We start from the raw sequence: 15,503 nt of genomic DNA, 5'->3' as shown, positions 1-15,503 counted from the left end.
CCTTCATACCACACACTCTCAATAGCACAGTTGCACAGCAAAAAAGAAATAAAAAGTGTTTCTTTCTTTTCCCTGCTCTCAAAGTTTCCACCTCTTTATCTATCAACCCCTCCTTCAGTCATGACTTGGATGGAGAAGGAGCCTCCTCCATGCAAAGGTTGATCTCTCTATTTATGTCCACATTCTCTCCCCACCTCCCAGCATCATCCACAGCTTGATCCATCCCTTAATCCCCTTCACTCCTCTTATATGGAGTGATGTTACTCAAGATGCTACTTCCTTCATCTCCTTCTCTGAAGCTGAAAAAGCTTCAACCTCTCTAATCTTATAAATATGCCTTCTAGTTCATTACATTTTACCAACCCATTTCTCTCCTCCTCTTCTTTATCATGCTTCCTAAAAGAAGGGTCTACACTGATTATTTCCAAATCCATTCCTTTATTTACTGCTTAACCCACAAAATCAGACCTTCATCTGCCTTCTCCAAAGTGCCTAATGACTTCCAGGTTGCCAAATGCAATGACCTTGATCTTTCTGCTTAGCTCTCATGAATCCCACTCTGCACTCTGATGCCATGATGGTACAACATCCTAGCTTTCCTGGGACCCATCTGTCCATTCCTAGGCTCTTCCACTATCTTGTCTCCTGACCATCCATAAACATGGGCAATTTCCAGATTTAATAAACAAAAATATAGACTGTCCAGTTAAATATGAATTTCAGATCAGCAATGAATAAGTATGTCCTAAATATTTCATGGTATAGTCTTATACTAAAGCATTATTCCTTTAACCAAGCATCCTGTATTTTACAGACAACTCCACAGTATTTGTTTCTTTAATGCTCATCTCTGCAAATTTCCTCCCTCATCGATGCTTTCTATGCCCTAGTCTTCATGATTATCTTATCTCAGATCATTTCTAAACCTTCATCTCTAGCACCAATCCCCCCTCCCCCACTTTCTCCCTCTCTCTTCATCTGATATGTTTCTCTGTTTTGCCTTTGATATTATATAGCATTTTCAGTTCATTATACATAACACTGAACTTATTTTAGACCTCAAATCTACTTCTCTACCTGGCTTCTCTATCTCTAGTAATATCTTCTCCAGCCTTCTAATCACCTCAGCCTTAAATCTAGTAGCCTTCCTAGTCAACTGGATGAATCTTAGTCAATTTTATCCTCACCAGCTTTCTTAGATCTTTCTTCCCATTTCCATGGATACTGCTAACTTGTAGTCATTTCAGTATGACTACAAATCACCCAGGCTATCCAGGTTATTGAAATCACCTTCTGATTAGTCCCCCTAATTCTATCCTCACTCACCTTTCATCTCTCCACAAACTGTCACTCAGTTAACATCCTAATTAAAGTGCCAATATGGATATGCCACTTTCTTGGTCAAGGAAGCTTCCTGCTGGTTCCTGGTTAAAGTTCAAGTTCCCTAGCCAGCATTTAGGGACATCTATGAGTTGACTTTTCTCCCCTTACCTCCTGTGGGCACATCTATGCACTCTAAGCTCAAGGCATATCAGAACACATTGTTAGGGCCTTCCTATCAGTTTGCTTACACTTCAGTTCAGTTCAGTCGCTCAGTCGTGTCCAACTCTTTGCAACACCATGAATTGCAGCACGCCAGGCCTCCCTGTCCATCACCAACTCCCGGAGTTCACCCAGACTCACGTCCATCAAGTCAATGATGCCATCCAGCCATCTCATCCTCTGCCGTCCCCTTCTCCTCCTGCCCCCAATCCCTCCCAGCATCAGAGTCTTTTCCAATGAGTCAACTCTTCACATGAGGTGGCCAAAGTACTGGAGTTTCAGCTTTAGCATAATTCCTTCCAAAGAAATCCCAGGGCTGATCTTCTTCAGAATGGACTGGTTGGATCTCCTTGCAGTCCAAGGGACTCTCGAGAGTCTTCTCCAACACCACACTTCAAAAGCATCAATTCTTCGGCACTCAGCCTTCTTCACAGTCCAACTCTCACATCCATACATGACCACAGGAAAAACCATAGCCTTGACTAGATGAAACTTTGTTGGCCAAGTAATGTCTCTGCTTTTGAATATGCTATCTAGGTTGGTCATAACTTTCCTTCCAAGGAGTAAGCATCTTTTATGGCTGCAGTCACCATATTACACTTAGTAGACTACTTTGAGGGCAACTCTTGCAGTTTCTGCATAAATATATGCTCACTACATGCTTGTTGAATTTGTGAAGTATTAGTCGCTCTGTCGTGTTTGACTCTGCGACACCATGGACTATAGTCCGCCAGGCTCCTCTGTCCATGGAATTCTCCAGGCAAGAATACTGGAGTGGGTAGCCATTCCCTTCTCCAGGGAATCTTCCTGACCCAGGGACTGAACCCAGGTCTCCTGCATTGAATTTGTGAAGTCAGTTCTAAATTATATACATCAACAGGATGAAGTGATTAAATCTACAAATCACTTATATGATAATGCAAGTGGATGTACTTTTCCACAAACCCATTGCTGGCTTACTTTAAATATGGGTGATGTCAAGCTCTCATAAGCATCTTATATCCTTTAATGTCAAGTCACAGCTGGATTTTGATAGGACTCCAGGGCAGGGACTGACACAGACCCCATCCACTCTCGCTCTCAGCAGCTTCTCTTGACTTACTTTTTAAACTGAATTCTTCCCCATTTCTCTCTTTTCTTACACATGGAAAGTTATAATATTCTCTGTAAACATCCTTGAATTCTATTACATAAATCTCCAAATAACTACATATTCTAAATTGCTGCCAACTCCACATGCTGCTTCAAAAACATCTGAGCACTTTAATAATTTAAATCAGGGGTCTTCTATGGGCCAGATTAATAAACATTTTCAGCTTTGCAGTCTCTGCTGCAACTACTCAATTTGCTATTGTGTCAGAAGGCAGCCTTGTTGACACAAAAACAAATGAGCCAGTCTGTACGCCTATAAAACTTTACCTACAAAAATAGGCAGCCGACATGTGGGTCATTGTCTGCCAACTCCAAACCTAAATCAAGCTTCTGGTGAACAATTGACTTCATACTTTCTTTACAAACTCTTTCATTGTGGTCACTTGATTAGAAAGAACACTAGAATTTCACTTGATATGGTCTTTTCTTTTTTAAAAGGTTACAGTTAAACCAAATTCAGGACCCTGATTGAGGGAGGGGACATAAGAAGTGGGCACTGGAAGCTCTCTCTGAGACTCTCCCCCCAGCCCTGTGGATACTATCCAAGGATGGGGGCAGGACAAGGTCAATGGACTGAGGAACTCACTCTCCTTGGGCACATATTTTCAGGGGGCACCAAAAAGCTTAGTAATCAAAATAAATGTTTTAATGCAATATTTTAAAAAATCAACATTATTTTCAATTGATGTTTTGTTTATCATAGACTTTTTTCTTTTTTTTGCATTAGCTTTGATTTTTAAAAATATTGCATCGGGATTTCCCTGGTGGTCCAGTGGTTAAGACTCCATGCTCCCAATGCAGGGGACCTGGGTTCAATCCCTGGTCAGGAAACCAGATCCCACATGCTGCAGCTAAGACCTGGCACAGCCAAATAAAATACATATATATATATATATACACACATACACATACACACACACACACAAACACATTGTATTAGGCATTATTTATCTCGATTATGAAATTTCATGGGTATATGGTGTCCTCTTTAATTTGGGGCCAGAACGAGTGCCCCACCCATCTTCCTCCCCATTCCTTAGCACCAGCTCTATGTCACCCTGTGGATGTATTATTAGCACCCCTCCTCCTTTCAGAGAACAATGTACATCTATTTAATGTTGCCTTTGGACTAGACTATTCCTCTGAGGAGCTTTGACACCACTTTGGTTACTGGACCTGCCTCAGATACAGACAGGTTTGAAGCATATGGACACTCTTGTAACAGATTATTTAGAGTCACTGCTTGAGGAACGTGTTAAGGTGAAAAGGGAATTAAAGTTTTATAAAACACACACTAAGTCCCAAGTGACACTAGCGTAAGGAACTTCATAATTGTTCATGGCAAGTCAGTGTGGTTTTGTAGGCATTCTTTTGTATGAATAAGGAAATGGAGGCTCAATAAACCAAGATTACTGAAAATATTAAAGCCAGGTAGAAGCTTCCTGCTACAGCAGGAAGCTTAAATCGTGTCCGACTTTTGAGACCCCATGGGTCTCGTCAAGAAGCTAACACTGTGGACATGGCACTTTCTTGCCTTCCAGCCTTACGTTTGCACAGAACCTCTCTCATGTATAGAGACAGTTCCAGTGCTTCACCTCATTTGAGCTTCATGATAATCCTGGGAGATAAAAGTTTCATATTTAAGACATGCTAACACAGACTCACCAATTCTATTGTATTGGGCATATTCAGAAAGGTTAAGTAATATAACCCAAGTGAAGTGAAGTCGCTCAGTCATGTCTGACTCTTTGCAAGCCCACCAGGCTTCTCTGTCCATGGGATTTTCCAGGCAAGAGTACTGGAGTGGGCTGTCACTTCCTTCCCCAGGGGATCTTCCTGACCCAGGGATCAAACCCAGGTCTCCTGCATTGCAGGCAGACACTTTACCCGCTGAGCCACCAGGGAAGCCCAATATATAACCCAAGGTCGCCAGCCAATAAGTGTCAAAACTAGAATTATAAATGCAGGTCATCCGAGGCCTGGTGAGTTTCATTACATTTCCCCTACTATAGAGAAGTATATCCAGTATACATATCTTTGACCTAATACCACCCATATTTATATCACAGAGAAAACCCAAAAGGAATAATATCTGGGACTAGAAATTTTCATAGAAGGAAACTTGCACATAAGGGAAGGAGCCTAAGTATTGAGTGATATCTACCCTGATAAGGAAGTCCTGAGATAAATAGGGGATTGGGTCAAGAAACAACAGTTAGAACAGACATGGAACAACAGACTGGTTCAAAATTGGCAAAGGAGTACATCAAGGCTATATACTGTCACCCTGTTTATTTAACTTCTATGCAGAGCACATCATGTGAAATGCCAGGCTGGATCCATCACAAGCTGGAATCAAGATTTCTGGGAGAAATATCAATAACCTCAGATACGAGCTGTCACTCTAATGGCAGAAAGTGAAAAGGAACTAAAAAGCCTCTTGATGAGGGTGAAAGAGGGGAGTGAAAAAAACTGGCTTAAAACCCAACATTCAAAATACTAAGATCATGACATCTGGTCCCATCACTTCATGGCAAATAAATGAGGAAAAAGTGGAAGCAGTGACAGATTTTATTTTCTTGGGCTCCAAAATCACTGTGGATGGTAACTGCAGCCATAAAAGTAAAAGATGATTGCCTCTTGGAAGAAAAGCCATGACAAACATAGACAGCATATTAAAAAGCAGACACATCACTTTGCTGACAAAGGTGCATATAGTCAAAGATATGATTTTTCCAGTAGTCATGTACAGATGTGAGAATTGGACCATAAAGGAGGCTAAGCGCCAAAGAATTGATACTTTTGAATCGTGGTGCTGGAGAAGACTCTTGAGAATCCCTCGGGCAACAAGGAGATGAAACCAGTCAATCCTAAAGAAAATCAACCCTGAATATTCATTGGAAGGACTGATGGTAGCTCAGTTGGTAAAGAATCTGCCTGTAGTGCAGGAGACCTGGGTTCGATCCCCGGGTCAAGAAGATCCCCTGGAGAAAGAAATGGCAACCCACTTCAGTATTCTTGCCTGGAGAATTCCATGGACAGAGGAGCCCGGTGGGCTACAGTCCATGGGTTCTCAAGAGTCGGACATGATTTAACAACAAAACCACTACCACCAAAGCTGAAGTTCCAATACTTTGGCCACCTGAATCAAAGAGCTGAATTCTTTGGAAAAGACCCTGATGCTGGAAAGACTGAAGGCAGGAGGAGAAGCGGGCAACAGAGGATGAGATATTTGGATGGCATCACTGATTCAATGGGCATGAACTTGAGGAAATTGCAGGAGATAGTGAAGGACAGGAAAGCCTGGCATACTGCAGTCCATGGGGTCACAAAGAGTCAGACACAACTTAGTGACTGAACGACAACAGAAGATGGAGGCATGAAAAGGCTCAGAAGGACAAGGCCAACTTTGGCCTGCTTCACCACTTCACAAAGGCTCATCCTCTTGGTGCTAAGAACTGTTATAATTGTAATTAAAGCAACTTCTGCTCAAACTCCCCAGCCTTTCTGGATTCTATGGATCAAGAAAGCCAAAGAACAGCTTCCAGTTCCCATTTGTCCCAGGTGCCACCATGATTTTGTGATCAGAAGGAGCATCACCTGAACACAGGGCACTGAGGAAACCATTAAGATGGGAGAGAGGGATTGGACCACAGGGAAGATAGGATGCAGGAGCAGAGGAGAAGAACAGGAGCTATGGGGACATCATTTCCAACCCAGTGCTGGGGAGAAAAGTCGCAGGTGCTCCATTTTGGAAAGAAATCACATTTCATGTTACTCCAGGCAACTTCCAGCGAGGCATCAACCCTCATGAGAAGTCACATCTGGTACTGTATCTCTGTAATGAGATGTACAACGGGCACTTTCAAGCATTTGAAGTGCTTGAATGTGCAAAGCTTCACAGTTGGTCACAAGTTCATAACAGCTATGTGCCTCTTTCACTGGGGAGCCACCACACCATGCTGGGATTCCACAGGGCAGCATGGCTTCCCCATTCTTCAAAATAGAGCTGCTCCAAGAATCCTCTGGCAGTTTTAACTACACAAGAATAGAAAACACCCCAGGCAGAGTGTGAGAGACTAATCTTGTAAACAGCAGGATGGCAAGGTAAAAATAAGAATGAAAAGAAAACATACAGTTTTTTTTTTTTTTAATTGCTTTTACAAGGACAATAAGATGGGAATAAATTCAGCCTCATATATCTGGAACAAAAGCTCAGAGAAGTGTTAAATCACAAGCTAGGTGGCTGCAGGAACTCGCAATGATCCATTCCAATCTGCTGACTCAACCCTTTGGGCAGCAGGCTTGATGTAACAGACTCCCCTTTCAGTTTTATAAGCTTGGGTTTTTTGTTTGTTTGTTTGTTTGTTTGTTTCCTTTTCTTTCATGCACAACAACCAACATTTTTAAGGCTGTTGCAACTTTCCTAAGTCACATATTTCTTGGTCTCTGACCCCACAAACAACGTTGCTTTGGAGAAAGAACCACAAACCACAGTATTTCCATCTTTCATTGGACCGAGTCATCCTTGCATGCAGGGAAAACACATTCTCATACTTGTACTGAGTCTTGTGTTGCTAGATGAGGTAGCATAGCAAAACGCCAGCATCTCCTATCCTTTTAATCTTTCTACCAACAATTAAGTACCCAGCATGTGCTCTCAACAGTGACCTGGGGATAACAGGGATGAACTGTCCGAAGCTGGCTTTGAGGACCATACAGTCCGATGGAGGAGGGAGACTCAGAAGCAGACAGTTAAGAGAAGGGGTGAAGATACCTGCACCTCCACTCTATAATGATGTTGGGCATGCGTTCCACTCAGACTTTTTCTACTCTCTAACACATTGCTTCCAGGCCAAAAAAAAAAATGCCTCTGCAGACCAACCGATGAGTGGATCAGGTATCAGTGGGTAAACAAGCACAGATACTGGACACTCACATTCTCCTATGATGCAAGGAGGTGCTTCCCAGGAAGCTCTCCTGCATCCTCCTCCACGTCCATCATTGCCTTGATCAACACACCTCTTCTCAGCCTCAGATGCCTTGCTTGGGCTTACACTCCTCCCTTTCTTTAGTTATTATCATCACTGCCACCCATGCCATGCATATATACTATGTGCCCCAAAAGGCCCATACATTAACTCATTGAATTTTCATGACCTCCTTGGGCTTTGTTATCCTGGAGTTATAAATGAAGGAAATGATCTCCAGAAAATTTCAGAAATGGATGCAAGGCTACACAGCTAAAGAATAGAACAACTGAGATTATAAGCCAGAACTGTGTGATCAGAAAGACTCTTAAACAGTACACTGGTGTGCTCCATAGGTGCATGTGGTCCAAACTGCCCTGCTAGGTCATTTACACTCTAAGAACAGAGATCAACATTTCTATTCTTTTAACAGTCCCTAGGCACAGAGTCGGACACGACTGAAGCGACTTAGCAGCAGCAGTCTGGGTACACCTATAAACAAGCAGAGTAGGCATCTTCCTGCGTGGTGTTACTTTAGGGAGGCCAGACGAGGATGGGTTAAAAATATCTTCACTGTTGCTTATCACAGTGCCTGGGATTTCACCACTGGAGATACATTACTTTGGGTCTTGACATCTTTCTGGTTTCAGGATTTCTTTATTAGACAAGATGGCCCTAGGAAGTGTGATACTCAGTTGAGACCTCAGGGCCTCAGAGAATGAGCCACAGGAGAGATGCCTAGAAAGGAGCCTGGGAGCTGAGAATGGCAAAGTGGTCCTGAGAGGAGATTGAGAGGACCAAAGTCTGGGGTGATTGTTTTGCTTGGTTGACCCCACCTCTGTAGCCCCCAGTACAGGATGAGGCAATTAGAACATATGTTAAGTCTCCTGATTTGAGGAAACACTGTTCTGAGCAGCTTTAAGAGTTGGAGGCATGGGGTATGGTGGTAGGTGGTCATCAAGTGCTAACGACCCGGAGCACTGTGAAGACACAAAAAGACAAGAAGGCAGAATCCTTGCCCTCAAAGAGCCAACAGTCTCTTTTGGAGAGAAAAAGTATCCATAGCAAAGAATGGGTAAATAAGACAAGATAGGAATGACCAAGAACAGAATCCACGTGTGACAGGAAACTCAGGGAAAGGAGAGCTCAGTATGGGAGGGGTGGTGTGGGCACCACACAAGGCCTCAAGGACAGTAGTAAATAAAGAGACACAATGAATGAGTTGCCTGTCTTATGCCAAAAGAAGACCCAGATAATCATAACTAATTGCTACCTCGGTACTCCCCAACAAGGAAATCCAGCTTGTATTTGATCACCGTAATGCAAAATGATGTTAAGATGGTCTAGAAACAAAACAGATATAATGTACAGAGATATTATTTAGAAAATATTCTACTTCAAGTTAAACTCAGGTCTTTTTAAAAAGATCTAACGGTTGCTTCTATATTACTAAAAAATCCAGAATTTCAGTAATAGGTGAAAGTACCAGATTTATATATTACGATAAATGGTGAATAAATCTGAAATCATATGGCAAGACTAAATCCCTCTAAAACTGGGAGAAAGAGATCTGATGATCACACAGGCTAACAACATTGGCAAATTCCAAGACCTTCCCCTAGCTTCAGCTCTGATAAGAGCGCTTTATCCTGTGACCTTCCAGTCAAAGACAAACGTTCTTCTTCTGAGCTTGCATTTAATACTTCCTTATTTTGTGTCCTATTTTTTTAAAAGGGTTCCTTTATTTAATTCCTACAAAGAAAACAACTTCAAGGGAGAAAGGAAGGAAGAAAGCAAGCACACTTTGACCTTTATTTGCTAAATGAGTTATTTTCCCAATAGCTACAAGTGATTATGTTCTCACCATTCTGAATAACAACTCTTTGTACCCCTTGGCATAGGAGAACCAACAGCTACAGCCTAAGGCGTGGTTGTGAGTGAGCAGAAAAAAGAAACCCAGGCAGAAAAAGACTTGAAAAGGAGGTGAAGGGTGGGGGAGGGGCCACAGGAAATCATTTCTCTTAGGAGTTTCTTAGCTAAATTATTGCAATACATATTTTCATGTCAACTTGGCTGCTAATGGGCTTCATTGCCTGTTTTCTTCCAGGTAGCTGCATATCTGAGACATAAACAGCAAAGGTGTCTGGTTCAGTCCACTAATAGGTGTGCATTAACCTCTGTGGAGGCACACAGTCATCCTATTATCCAAACCCACAATTTGGATGCAGGGTCTAACAAAGGATGCTTGTGTTTTATTTCCAGATGCAAGCAGCAGCTTGGCAAATGTAGTTCCAATGGCTAAATGTTAGGATTTCTAGGACATTTTGGTGTTACAAGGAGCCATCAGGGGAAAAAAAAATTTGAGTTCCTGAAAATCTGGGTGGTGATTAAAAAGCTGAAGCCAAATGACAATAGCAGAATTTCTGTATTTAATGTTTTATAAGAAAAGGATTCAGAACCCATAAGAAGAAATCAGTGAAAATGGATATTCAATACATTTAAAATATACAAATGTCTAAGCATCATGTAAAATGTAAAAATTATCAATTAAACAGTTGTTGTTCAGTCACTCAGTGGTGTCCAACTTTTTGTTACCCCATGAACTGCAACACACCAGGCCTCCCTGTCCCTCACCATCTCCCAAAGTTTGCCCAAGTTCATGCCCATTGCATCAGCGATGCCATCCAACCATCTTATCCTCTGACGTCCTCTTCTCTTCTCCTGATTGGGGTAGTTTTAATTTTTTCATATGGTAAATTATACAGTACAATCCTATTAATAATTATTAGTAGGCAGAACTTAAAAACATAAGTATTAAGAAACTAAACAGTCTCAAAAATGAAGAAAATTAAGTCATGAAATGTTGAAAATGAGATCATATTTTTGGACGTTCATAATGGGAGTTCTCAAAGCACATAAATGTTGCCACTGAGAACATATTTTTATGCAAATTTCTTCACTGCTAAGGAAAAAAAAAAAAAAAAAACTACCCCAATTAGGAAAATAGTGATGTATTTATAAGCTATCTCCAAATATTTTTCTCTAACTCCTTCATCTTCAAATACTCCTCAAAACTTAGAAATATTTCTCCAAGTTAAACATAATGTTGTGTATTTGTGTGGGGAAGCTAAATTTATTTAGTTACCTTAAGTTGTAGTTTACTTGAAGGCAAGAAGCAAGCATTTCTGATTTGTTCTCTTATTTAGTTTGCTCATATTCTCTTATTTAGTTTGCCCAGCTGCCTGTGTCTGTTTCAAAACTCTCCTGCTGCAGTGGACACACCCTAAAGTGACTGCCCAGGGAGTGCAGTCACTAGGATAATCCTTTCCCCTTGAGTACAAGCACCACCTATACTCCCAGCCTGACTTGCCCCAGCCAATAGAACACTGCAAAGCCAGAGGGGACAGTCACTCCCTGATTAGGTTACATTATGCAAGTCTCTGTCCTAGCAGACTGGAGTCCAAGATCCTCCTGCTGGTTTTGAAGTGAGTAGCCATGTTGTGACAGGGCCTGTGAGAGGCAAACGGCCACATGGCCAGGAACCTTGAGTGATACCTGGGAGATGAAAGCACCCCAGGTGCCAGCTAGCAAGAAAACAAGGGACCTCAATCCTACAACTCAAGTGAATCCCACCAACAACCGCATGAACCAAGAAGAAGGAAAAAAAAAAGCTTCTAAAAGGAACACAGCCTACTTGTTGAGGGAAAGAGTGGAGTACGAGAGGATGGTCACATCCCAGGTCACATCTGAGTCCCTGGGAGAGCTGCCAAGTGTGAGTTCTTGGCTTTACACAGGCCATCTCATAAGGCAAGAGATGGCAAGGTGTGGGGTTATCTGTTTTTATAGGGGCGGGTATTTCTTAGGCTAATGAGTGGGAGGAGTATTCCAGCTATTTGGGGGATGTGGTGGGGATTTCCAAAAATTGGGCCACTGCTGTCTTTTTGACCTTTATGGTTGGCCTTGGAACGAGCATGGCGCCTGTGGGTGTGTCATCTAGCTTGCTGATGTGTAACAGGGGAAGTTGACTTGTCCGCCATCTTGGACCTATTTGGTTCTATTCAGTTCATGACGTGTTCTTGGATTATGTCATTCCTTTAATGGTTGTGCCCTGCCCCCTTCTTGTCTCATGGCCAACATCTTGATTATAACCTTACAAGACCCTAAGCAGAGGACCCAGCTGAGATACACTCAGATTCTAGATCCATAGAAACTGTGGTATAGGAATTATATATTGTTTCAAACCACTAAATTTGTGGTAATTTGTCATGCTACATATGATAATCTACTTCAAACTCCAATAACAATTATTCTCACCAAAAAAGGTTTGTGTTGCTAATGCTATTTTCTTTCTCCATTAGAGGAGAGAATATAACTGAATGATTTATAGATGTGTACATCTCTATTTTAATTCAAAACTTTAATGCAGAATATAATTCTCCATATATGAGCCTCAAAACATAAATTAATTGAATTCAACATTTTAAAAAATACCATTATCTTGATACTTGAAAATTGAAGAGTATGCCCTCCCAAATCACTTCATTATTTTTTTTAAAAAGACTTTATTTTTAAAAGTTCAGAAGTGCAAAATTATTGTGAAGCTAATAGAGAATTATTCTATACCCCACTCCTAGTTTCCACTGTTATTATATCTTATATTGGGATGGTACATTTTTCACAATTAGTGAATAAATATTGAAAATTATTATTAACTAATAATAGCTTCCCTGGTGGCTCAGACGGTAAAGCATCTGCCTGGAGTGCAGGAGACCCAGGTTTGCTCCCTGGGTTGGGAAGATCCCCTGGAGAAGGAAATGGCACCCCACTCCAGTACTCTTGCCTGGAAAATCCCATGGATGGAGAAGCCTGGTAGGCTACAGTCCATGGGGTTGCAAAGAGTTGACATGACTGAGCGACTTCACCTCCTTTCACTTTCATTATTAACTAAACTTTATTCACATTTCCTTAGTCTCCACCTAATGTCCTTTCTCTGTTCCCAGATTCCATCTAAGATACCACCTTACAGGTAGCTTTCCAGTTTCCTTAGACTTCTCTTGGCTGTGACAGTTTCTCAAACTTTCTTTGTTTTTGATGAGCTTGGCAATTTTGAAGGAGACTGGCCAAATGTTTTGTAGGATGCACCTCGATTGAAAATTGTCTTGTGTTTTTCTCATGATTAGACTGGGGGGTAATATGTTTTGAGAGGAAGATCACAGAGGTCAAGTGCCATTCTCATCACATCCTGTGAAGGATGCCTACTATTAATATGATATATCACTGTCAATGTTACCTTGATCTCCTGGCTTGAGGTAGTGTTTGTCAAGTTTCTCTGTTGTAAACTGTTGCTGTTTAGTCTCTAAGTCATGTCTGACTCTTTTGTGACCCCATGAACTTGTAGCCTTCCAGGTTTCTCTGTCCATGAGACTTCCCAGGCAAGAATACTGGAGTGGGTAGCCATTTCCTACCCAGGGGATCTTCCCAACCCAGGGATTGAACCTACATCTCTTGTGTCTCCTGCATTGGTAGGCAGATTCTTTACCACTGAGCTACCTGGAAAGCCCCTACTGTAAGTTACCCTTTTTTAAAAAAACTTACTGTTTCTATACTGTACTCTTTGGAAGAAAAAAATTATGTGTAGCTCCATGAAGAGTTATGCTTTACCTCCTAGAAAACAGAGTATCTATATACACTATTTGGAGAGATTTGTCTATTTCCCTCGTATATTTATCCAATCATTTATTTACACCAGAATAGATAGTTATCAGATTTGGGTTATACCTCAATATTGCTTATTTATTTTGTGGCTCAAACTGTTCCTGCTTTGGCTGATGGGTGTACTTTGGTTCCTATAACCTTTCCACACACACTGTGTCATAGTCACCTTTATGAGATTTTGGTTTTGTTTTCATCTTTTCTCTTTTAGCACTTCTTACTTCCTGGCACTATAAGATAATCCAGGCTTTTTGTGCATATTTCTTGCCCCAGCCCTCAGTCATTTCTCTGATTCTTTTTATGGGAAAATAATATTGAAACAAAGATTTGAGTGGCAGGTATATTTATTGCTCCCAGGGCATCTTTGCTTCTAAGGTCAAGCCAGTTTTTCAGTCTCTAAATCTGGAACCTCGGAATATCCCTATATGCTTAATATATTTTAATTTATTCAACAAACATTTCATAAAGATTACTATTATGCCAGGTATTAATTTAAGCACTTTATAAATATTTATAATCACCTCGTAATATTTATAAAAACCTTGAGGTTCTTCTAATAACCTTATAACAACAACAAAAGAGGTAGATTATAAACCCCACTTTGTGAATGGAAAACCCCGGGCCCTGAACAGTTTGGACCTGTGCTCAAAGTCACACAGCTGGCAAGTGGCAGGGACAGTATCCGAACCCAGCACCTGGCTCCAGCTTTAGGGCACTAACCAGTGCACCACACTGCCTCACACTGCCAAGAATCTCACAGAGCATAAAAAGTGATGAATTAATGAATCCATCAGTCCATTCTCCTGCCAATTTCTATCATGTGCCCATTAGGTGCTAAACTCTCTGCTAGATGTTAATTGGTGCCGAAAGCCATTTGAGACACTTCTTGGGCTATGGCCCAATTTAAAACAGAAGAAGAGGCTGTTGTAATGTGCCTCTTGAGAGGATTCTGGCAGCTGCCTGTGATGAAGATGGTACATAAAAACCATTCCACTTGGTGGCTGCAAATATACTGTATTATGCTACAGGCAATAGTCAAGGGTGATGAGCAGTACTTTTTGTAATTTAATTTCTATCCATTTCTATCCTATTCACAAAATTTACAGAGGAGGTTTATTATCTTTCCTATATATGAAACTTCCATTTATTATACTACTATTCACTGATAAAATATTTGAATGAAACTGTTTCTGGTGGAAACCACTGAACAAAACTGATATTTCCATCAACAACTGATTGAAACAGAGTTTAAAATGTACACTTACCTTATGACTGTCGCTAATGGGTGGTGCCAGGGGACCAAAGCTGGAGGTGATCTAAAAGAAAACACACAAAATAACTATGTTGATTGAAAAAAAATCTTAAAGGATTTTTTAAAGGTGATTTATCCCCATGTATTTAGTAGAAGAGGCTTCCCAGGTGGCTCAGTGGTAAAGAATCCACCTGCCAAAGCAGGAGACTCCAGTCTAAATTCTGGGTGGGGAAGATCCCCTGGAGAAGGAAATGGCAAACGACTCCAGTGTCCTTGCCTGGAAAATCCCATGGACAGAGCTGTCCATGGGCAAGGGAATGCACATAGAGGCGGGGATCTCCAGAAGGGACTTGCCTAGAAAAGGCGGCAGAGGCTAACACAACGGGGAGTCTGTCCCTGACCTCTTGATGTTTATAAACCCCTTGGCAGAGAATACAAATCCAAGGGAAGGGACAGTCAGGGACATGGGTCTTCCCTTTTCGTTCAGTTCAGAGCAAGCATCAAATGAGCTTCCTTTTAGATGTACCAAAGTTCAGGTACATTCCAAAATGAATTAGCAGACACAGTGTCATCATGTAACAAAAAGAAATTACAATAAGCAGACAATTCAGACTATTGTCCCAACTATCTAACCAATAGTGTACTGGTTAGATTCACAGTTCAGAAGAAAGGAATGATCAAAAGTGTTGATTAGCCTGGAGGAGATTGTAGCAGAAAGAGCCTGACTGAGAAGGCTTGGAGTAAGGGGGGTGGTGGTATGTGGTCTAGTGAACCCCATCGCCAATGGACACAAGAGAGGGGTGGTCTCTCAGATTTTGTTTCTCACATTTATAACCTCTCTTTGAGAAAAAGTGGATTTTAGAACCTCTGTGAGC

The 15,503-nt window shown here is 41.4% G+C and overlaps 1 protein-coding gene across 7 annotated transcripts in view; it reads right to left on the bottom strand.

The window, feature by feature from the left end:
- The window catches only part of NCALD (neurocalcin delta), a 468,660-nt gene that overhangs the window by 210,291 nt on the left and 242,866 nt on the right, over positions 1–15,503 (bottom strand). For all 7 annotated transcript variants that reach the window (XM_025001407.2, XM_025001408.2, XM_059893125.1 and 4 more), the window contains 1 exon segment: positions 14,642–14,692. The gene's annotated coding sequence lies outside the window, so the exon portion shown is untranslated.

Source organism: Bos taurus, chromosome 14, assembly GCF_002263795.3.
Source record: "Bos taurus isolate L1 Dominette 01449 registration number 42190680 breed Hereford chromosome 14, ARS-UCD2.0, whole genome shotgun sequence".
NCBI classification, from domain to species: Eukaryota; Metazoa; Chordata; class Mammalia; order Artiodactyla; family Bovidae; genus Bos; species Bos taurus.
Note: the sequence above shows the minus strand (reverse complement) of the source record. Positions and strands in the feature narration are given on the sequence as shown.